Below are 9,643 nucleotides of genomic sequence, written 5' to 3'. Positions count from 1 at the left end.
CATCTGCCAAGCTGGGTTTGACTTCTTCTTCCTGTACAAAAGTGCCACCTTACAGAGCCAACTTGACTGTGGCCTGACCGGGGATTTTACACACAAAAATTCCAGATGGTCGAGGATTTCTCCCAGACCAAAGCTGCCCCTTTCTCCAAACCTGGCTGCCATTTGAGTGCCAAACGTGCCCTCCAAAATTACATCTGGCAAGTTGGGTCTTGACTTTTTCTTCCTGTGCAAAAGTGCCACCATACAGATCCAACTTGCCTGTGACCTGACCATGGATTTTACACACAAAAATTCCAGATGGTCAAGGATTTCTCCCAGACCAAAGCTGCCCCTTTCTCCAAACCTGGCTGCCATTTGAGTGCCAAACGTGCCCTCCAAAATGACATCTGCCAAGTTGGGTCTTGACTTTTTCTTCCTGTGCAAAAGTGCCACCATACAGATCCAACTTGCCTGTGACCTGACCAGGGATTTTACACACAAAAATTCCAGATGGTCGAGGATTTCTCCCAGACCAAAGCTGCCCTTTTCTCCAAACCTGGCTGCCATTGGAGTGCAAACGTGCCCTCCAAAATGACATCTGCCAAGTGGGAGCTGGACTTTTCCTTCCTGTGAAAATTGCCACCTTACAGATCCAACTTGCCTGTGGCCTGACGGGGGATTTTACACACAAAAATTCCAGATGGTCGAGGATTTCTCCCAGACCAAAGCTGCCCGTTCCTCCAAACCTGGCTGCCATTTGAGTGCAAACGTGCCCTCCAACATGACATCTGCCAAGTGGGCTCTGGACTTTTCCTTCCTGTGAAAATTGCCACCTTACAGAGCCAACTTGCCTGTGGCCTGACCAGGGATTTTACACACAAAAATTCCAGATGGTCGAGGATTTCTCCCAGAGCAAAGCTGCCCCTTTCTCCAAACCTGGCTGCCATTTGAGTGCCAAACGTGCCCTCCAAAATGACATCTGCCAAGCTGGGTTTGACTTCTTCTTCCTGTGCAAAAGTGCCACCTTACAGAGCCAACTTGCCTGTGGCCTGACGGGGGATTTTACACACAAAAATTCCAGATGGTCGAGGATTTCTCCCAGACCAAAGCTGCCCCTTTCTCCAAACCTGGCTGCCATTTGAGTGCAAAACGTGCCCTCCAAAATGACATCTGCCAAGTTGGGTCTTGACTTTTTCTTCCTGTGCAAAAGTGCCACCATACAGATCCAACCTGCCTGTGACCTGACCGGGGATTTTACACACAAAAATTCCAGATGGTCGAGGATTTCTCCCAGACCAAAGCTGCCCTTTTCTCCAAACCTGGCTGCCATTTGAGTGCAAACGTGCCCTCCAACATGGCATCTGCCAAGTGGGCTCTGGACTTTTCCTTCCTGTGAAAATTGCCACCTTACAGATCCAACTTGCCTGTGACCAGACCGGGGATTTTACACACAAAAATTCCAGATGGTCGAGGATTTCTACCACACCAAAGATGCCCCTTTCTCCAAACCTGGCTGCCATTTGAGTGCCGAATGTGCCCTCCAAAATGACATCTGCCAAGTTGGGTCTTGACTTTTCCTTTCTGTGCAAAAGTGCCACCTTACAGAGACAACTTGCTTGTGGCCTGACCGGGGATTACACACACAAAAATTCCAGATGGTCGGGGATTTCTCCCAGACCAAAGCTGCCCCTTTCTCCAAACCTGGCTGCCATTTGAGTGCCAAACGTGCCCTCCAAAATGACATCTGCCAAGTTGGGTCTTGACTTTTTCTTCCTGCGAAAAAGTGCCACCTTACAGAGACAACTTGCCTGTGGCCTGATGGGGGATTGCACACACAAAAATTCCAGATGGTCGAGGATTTCTCCCAGACCAAAGCTGCCCCTTTCTCCAAACCTGGCTGCCATTTGAGTGCCAAACGTGCCCTCCAAAATGACATCTGGCAAGCTGGGTTTGACTTCTTCTTCCTGTGCAAAAGTGCCACCTTACAGAGCCAACTTGCCTGTGACCTGACCGTGGATTACACATACAAAAATTCCAGATGGTCGAGGATTTCTCCCAGACCAAAGATGCCCCTTTCTCCAAACCTGGCTGCCATTTGAGTGCCAAATGTGCCCTCCAAAATGACATCTGCCAAGTGGGCTCTCGACTTTTCCTTTCTGTGCAAATTGCCACCTTACAGGGCCAACTTGCCTGTGGCCTGAGCAGGGATTTTACACACACAAAAATTCCAGATGGTCAAGGATTTCTCCCAGACCAAAGCTGCCCCTTTCTCCAAACCTGGCTGCCATTTGAGTGCCAAACGTGCCCTCCAAAATGACATCTGCCAAGTTGGGTCTTGACTTTGTCTTCCTGTGCAAAAGTGCCACCATACAGAGACACCTTGCCTGTGGCCTGACGGGGGATTGCACACACAAAAATTCCAGATGGTTGAGGATTTCTCCCAGACCAAAGCTGCCCCTTTCTCCAAACCTGGCTGCCATTTGAGTGCCAAACGTGCCCTCCAAAATTACATCTGGCAAGCTGGGTCTTGACTTTTTCTTCCTGTGCAAAAGTGCCACCATACAGATCCAACTTGCCTGTGACCTGACCAGGGATTTTACACACAAAAATTCCAGATGGTCAAGGATTTCTCCCAGACCAAAGCTGCCCCTTTCTCCAAACCTGGCTGCCATTTGAGTGCCAAACGTGCCCTCCAAAATTACATCTGCCAAGTTGGGTCTTGACTTTTTCTTTCTGTGCAAAAGTGCCACCTTACAGAGAAAACTAGCCTGTGGCCTGACCAGTGATTTTACACACAAAAATTCCAGATGGTCAAGGATTTCTCCCAGACCAAAGCTGCCCCTTTCTCCAAACCTGGCTGCCATTTGAGTGCCAAACGTGCCCTCCAAAATGACATCAGCGAAGTGGGCGCTGGACTTTTCCTTTCTGTGAAAATTGCCACCTTACAGATCCAACTTGCCTGTCACCTGACCGGGGATTTTACACACAAAAATTCCAGATGGTCGAGGATTCCTCCCACACCAAAGATGCCCCTTTCTCCAAACCTGGCTGCCATTTGAGTGCCAAACATGCCCTCCAAAATGACATCTGGCAAGTTGGGTCTTGACTTTTTCTTCCTGTGCAAAAGTGCCACCTTACAGAGCCAACTTGCCTGTGGCCTGACGGGGGATTGCACACACAAAAATTCCAGATGGTCGAGGATTTCTCCCAGACCAAAGCTGCCCCTTTCTCCAAACCTGGCTGCCAATTGAGTGCCAAACGTCCCCTCCAAAATGACATCTGCCAAGTGGGCGCTGGACTTTTCCTTCCTGTGAAAATTGCCAACATACAGAGCCAACTTGCCTGTGGCCTGACCCGGGATTTTACACAGAAAAATTTCAGATGGTCGAGGATTTCTCCCAGACCAAAGCTGCCCCTTTCTCCAAACCTGGCTGCCATTTGAGTGCCAAACATGCCCTCCAAAATGACATCTGCCAAGCTGGGTTTGACTTCTTCTTCCTGTGCAAAAGTGCCACCTTACAGAGCCAACTTGACTGTGGCCTGACCGGGGATTTTACACACAAAAATTCCAGATGGTCGAGGATTTCTCCCAGACCAAAGCTGCCCCTTTCTCCAAACCTGGCTGCCATTTGAGTGCCAAACGTGCCCTCCAAAATGACATCTGGCAAGTTGGGTCTTTACTTTTTCTTCCTGTGCAAAAGTGCCACCTTACAGAGCCAACTTGCCTGTGACCTGACCGGGGATTACACACACAAAAATTTCAGATGGTCGAGGATTTCTCCCAGACCAAAGCTGCCCCTTTCTCCAAACCTGGCTGCCATTTGAGTGCCAAACGTGCCCTCCAAAATGACATCTGCCAAGTTGGGTCTTGACTTTGTCTTCCTGTGCAAAAGTGCCACCTTACAGAGACAACTTGCCTGTGCCCTGACCAGGGATTTTACACACAAAAATTCCAGATGGTCGAGGATTTCTCCCAGAGCAAAGCTGCCCCTTTCTCCAAACCTGGGTGACATTTGAGTGCCAAACATGCCCTCCAAAATGACATCTGCCAAGCTGGGTTTGACTTCTTCATCCTGTGCAAAAGTGCCACCATACAGAGCCAACTTGCCTGTGGCCTGACCCGGGATTTTACACACAAAAATTCCAGATGGTCAAGGATTTCTCCCAGACCAAAGCTGCCCCTTTCTCCAAACCTGGCTGCCATTTGAGTGCCAAACGTGCCCTCCAAAATGACATCTGCCAAGTGGGCTCTGGACTTTTTCTTCCTGCGCAAAAGTGCCACCTTACAGAGCCAACTTGCCTGTGGACTGACCAGGGATTTTACACACAAAAATTCGAGATGGTCGAGGATTTCTCCCAGACCAAAGCTGCCCCTTTCTCCAAACCTGGCTGCCATTTGAGTGGCAAACGAGCCCTACAAAATGACATCTGGCATGTGGGCACTGGACTTTTCCTTCCTGTGAAAATTGCCAACATACAGAGCCAACTTGCCTGTGGCCTGACGGGGGATTGCACACACAAAAATTTCAGATGGTCGAGGATTTCTCCCAGAGCAAAGCTGCCCCTTTCTCCAAACCTGGCTGCCATTTGAGTGCCAAACATGCCCTTCAAAATGACATCTGCCAAGTGGGCTCAGGACTTTTTCTTCCTGTGCAAAAGTGCCACCTTACAGAGCCAACTTGCCTGTGACCTGACCGGGGATTTTACACACAAAAATTCCAGATGGTCGAGGATTTCCCCCAGACCAAAGCTGCCCCTTTCTCCAAACCTGGCTGCCATTTGAGTGCCAAACGTGCCCTCCAAAATGACATCTGCCAAGTTGGGTCTTGACTTTGTCTTCCTGTGCAAAAGTGCCACCTTACAGAGCCAACTTGCCTGTGACCTGACCAGGGATTTTACACACAAAAATTCCAGATGGTCAAGGATTTCTCCCAGACCAAAGCTGCCCCTTTCTCCAAACCTGGCTGCCATTTGAGTGCCAAACGTGCCCTCCAAAATGACATCTGCCAAGTTGGGTCTTCACTTCGTCTTCCCGCGCAAAAGTGCCACCTTACAGAGCCAACTTGCCTGTGGCCTGACCAGGGATTTTACACACAAAAATTCCAGATGGTCGAGGATTTCTCCCAGACCAAAGCTGCCCCTTTCTCCAAACCTGGGTGACATTTGAGTGCCTAACATGCCCTCCAAAATGAGATCTGCCAAGCTGGGTTTGACTTCTTCTTCCTGTGCAAAAGTGCCACCTTACAGAGCCAACTTGCCTGTGACCTGACCGGGGATTACACATACAATAATTCCAGATGGTCAAGGATTTCTCCCAGACCAAAGATGCCCCTTTCTCCAAACCTGGCTGCCATTTGAGTGCCAAACGTGCCCTCCAAAATGACATCTGCCAAGTGGGCTCTGGACTTTTTCTTCCTGCGCAAAAGTGCCACCTTACAGAGCCAACTTGCCTGTGGCCTGACGGGGGATTTTACACACAAAAATTCCAGATGGTCAAGGATTTCTCCCAGACCAAAGCTGCCCCTTTCTCCAAACCTGGCTGCCATTTGAGTGCCAAACGTGCCCTCCAAAATGACATCTGCCAAGTGGGCTCTGGACTTTTTCTTCCTGCGCAAAAGTGCCACCTTACAGAGCCAACTTGCCTGTGGCCTGACCAGGGATTTTACACACAAAAATTCCAGATGGTCGAGGATTTCTCCCAGACCAAAGCTGCCCCTTTCTCCAAACCTGGCTGCCATTGGAGTGCCAAACGTGCCCTCCAAAATGACATCTGCCAAGTGGGCTCTCGACTTTTCCTTTCTGTGCAAATTGCCACCTTACAGAGCCAACTTGCCTGTGGCCTGAGCAGGGATTTTACACACACAAAAATTCCAGATGGTCAAGGATTTCTCCCAGACCAAAGCTGCCCCTTTCTCCAAACCTGGCTGCCATTTGAGTGCCAAACGAGCCCTCCAAAATGACATCTGCCAAGTTGGGTCTTGACTTTTTCTTCCTGTGCAAAAGTGCCACCTTACAGAGCCAACTTGCCTGTGGCCTGACCAGGGATTTTACACACAAAAATTCCAGATGGTCGAGGATTTCTCCCAGACCAAAGCTGCCCCTTTCTCCAAACCTGGCTGCCAATTGAGTGCCAAACGTCCCCTCCAAAATTACATCTGGCAAGTGGGCTCTGGACTTTTCCTTCCTGTGAAAATTGCCAACATACAGAGCCAACTTGCCTGTGACCTGACCGGGGATTTTACACACAAAAATTCCAGATGGTCGAGGATTTCTCCCAGACCAAAGCTGCCCCTTTCTCCAAACCTGGCTGCCATTGGAGTGCCAAACGTGCCCTCCAAAATGACATCTGCCAAGTGGGCGCTTGACTTTTCCTTCCTGTGCAAAAGTGCCACCTTACAGAGCAACTTGCCTGTGGCCTGACCAGGGATTTTACACACAAAAATTCCAGATGGTCAAGGATTTCTCCCAGACCAAAGCTGCCCCTTTCTCCAAACCTGGCTGCCATTTGAGTGCCAAACGTGCCCTCCAAAATGACATCAGCGAAGTGGGCGCTGGACTTTTCCTTTCTGTGAAAATTGCCACCTTACAGATCCAACTTGCCTGTCACCTGACCGGGGATTTTACACACAAAAATTCCAGATGGTCGAGGATTCCTCCCACACCAAAGATGCCCCTTTCTCCAAACCTGGCTGCCATTTGAGTGCCAAATGTGCCCGCCAAAATGACATCTGGCAAGTTGGGTCTTGACTTTGTCTTCCTGTGCAAAAGTGCCACCTTACAGAGCCAACTTGCCTGTGACCTGACTGGGGATTTTACACACAAAAATTCAAGATGGTTGAGGATTTCTCCCAGACCAAAGCTGACCCTTTCTCCAAACCTGGCTGCCATTTGAGTGCCAAACGTGCCCTCCAAAATTACATCTGCAAAGTTGGGTCTTGACTTTGTCTTCCTGTGCAAAAGTGCCACCTTACAGAGACACCTTGCCTGTGGCCTGACGGGGGATTACACACACAAAAATTCCAGATGGTCGAGGATTTCTCCCAGACCAAAGCTGCCCCTTTCTCCAAACCTGGCTGCCATTTCAGTGCCAAACGAGCCCTCCAAAATGACATCTGGCAAGTTGGGTCTTGACTTTTTCTTCCTGTGCAAAAGTGCCACCTTACAGAGCCAACTTGCCTGTGGCCTGACGGGGGATTTTACACACAAAAATTCCAGATGGTCGAGGATTTCTCCCAGACCAAAGCTGCCCCTTTCTCCAAACCTGGCTGCCAATTGAGTGCCAAACGTCCCCTCCAAAATTACATCTGGCAAGTGGGCGCTGGACTTTTCCTTCCTGTGAAAATTGCCAACATACAGAGCCAACTTGCCTGTGGCCTGACCAGTGATTTTACACACAAAAATTCCAGATGGTCGAGGATTTCTCCCAGACCAAAGCTGCCCCTTTCTCCAAACCTGGCTGCCATTTGAGTGCCAAACATGCCCTCCAAAATGACATCTGCCAAGCTGGGTTTGACTTCTTCTTCCTGTGCAAAAGTGCCACCTTACAGAGCCAACTTGCCTGTGACCTGACCGGGGATTACACACACAAAAATTTCAGATGGTCGAGGATTTCTCCCAGACCAAAGCTGCCCCTTTCTCCAAACCTGGGTGACATTTGAGTGCCAAACATGCCCTCCAAAATGACATCTGCCAAGTTGGGTCTTGACTTTGTCTTCCTGTGCAAAAGTGCCACCTTACAGAGACAACTTGCCTGTGCCCTGACCAGGGATTTTACACACAAAAATTCCAGATGGTCGAGGATTTCTCCCAGACCAAAGCTGCCCCTTTCTCCAAACCTGGGTGACATTTGAGTGCCAAACATGCCCTCCAAAATGACATCTGCCAAGCTGGGTTTGACTTCTTCTTCCTGTGCAAAAGTGCCACCATACAGAGCCAACTTGCCTGTGGCCTGACCAGGGATTTTACACACAAAAATTCCAGATGGTCAAGGATTTCTCCCAGACCAAAGCTGCCCCTTTCTCCAAACCTGGCTGCCATTTGAGTGCCAAACGTGCCCTCCAAAATGACATCTGCCAAGTGGGCTCTGGACTTTTTCTTCCTGCGCAAAAGTGCCACCTTACAGAGCCAACTTGCCTGTGGCCTGACCAGGGATTTTACACACAAAAATTCGAGATGGTCGAGGATTTCTCCCAGACCAAAGCTGCCCCTTTCTCCAAACCTGGCTGCCATTTGAGTGGCAAACGAGCCCTACAAAATGACATCTGGCAAGTGGGCACTGGACTTTTCCTTCCTGTGAAAATTGCCAACATACAGAGCCAACTTGCCTGTGGCCTGACGGGGGATTGCACACACAAAAATTTCAGATGGTCGAGGATTTCTCCCAGAGCAAAGCTGCCCCTTTCTCCAAACCTGGCTGCCAATTGAGTGCCAAACGCCCCTCCAAAATGACATCTGCCAAGTTGGGTCTTCACTTCGTCTTCCCGCGCAAAAGTGCCACCTTACAGAGCCAACTTGCCTGTGGCCTGACCAGGGATTTTACACACAAAAATTCCAGATGGTCGAGGATTTCTCCCAGACCAAAGCTGCCCCTTTCTCCAAATCTGGGTGACATTTGAGTGCCAAACGTGCCCTCCAAAATGAGATCTGCCAAGCTGGGTTTGACTTCTTCTTCCTGTGCAAAAGTGCCACCTTACAGAGCCAACTTGCCTGTGACCTGACCGGGGATTACACATACAATAATTCCAGATGGTCAAGGATTTCTCCCAGACCAAAGATGCCCCTTTCTCCAAACCTGGCTGCCATTTGAGTACCAAACGTGCCCTCCAAAATGACATCTGCCAAGTGGGCTCTGGACTTTTTCTTCCTGCGCAAAAGTGCCACCTTACAGAGACAACTTGCCTGTGGCCTGACGGGGGATTTTACACACAAAAATTCCAGATGGTCAAGGATTTCTCCCAGACCAAAGCTGCCCCTTTCTCCAAACCTGGCTGCCATTTGAGTGCCAAACGTGCCCTCCAAAATGACATCTGCCAAGTGGGCTCTGGACTTTTTCTTCCTGCGCAAAAGTGCCACCTTACAGAGACAACTTGCCTGTGGCCTGACCAGGGATTTTACACACAAAAATTCCAGATGGTCGAGGATTTCTCCCAGACCAAAGCTGCCCCTTTCTCCAAACCTGGCTGCCATTGGAGTGCCAAACGTGCCCTCCAAAATGACATCTGCCAAGTGGGCTCTCGACTTTTCCTTTCTGTGCAAATTGCCACCTTACAGAGCCAACTTGCCTGTGACCTGACCCGGGATTTTACACACAAAAATTCCAGATGGTCGAGGATTTCTCCCAGACCAAAGCTGCCCCTTTCTCCAAACCTGGCTGCCATTTGAGTGCCAAACGTGCCCTTCAAAATGACATCTGCCAAGTGGGCTCAGGACTTTTTCTTCCTGTGCAAAAGTGCCACCTTACAGAGCCAACTTGCCTGTGGCCTGACCGGGGATTTTACACACAAAAATTCCAGATGGTCGAGGATTTCTCCCAGACCAAAGCTGCCCCTTTCTCCAAACCTGGCTGCCATTTGAGTGCCAAACGTGCCCTCCAAAATGACATCTGCCAAGTGGGCGCTGGACTTTTCCTTCCTGTGAAAATTGCCACCTTACAGAGCAAACTTGC

Source organism: Cinclus cinclus, unplaced genomic scaffold (assembly GCF_963662255.1).
Source record: "Cinclus cinclus unplaced genomic scaffold, bCinCin1.1 SCAFFOLD_36, whole genome shotgun sequence".
Taxonomy (NCBI): Eukaryota; Metazoa; Chordata; class Aves; order Passeriformes; family Cinclidae; genus Cinclus; species Cinclus cinclus.
Note: the sequence above shows the minus strand (reverse complement) of the source record.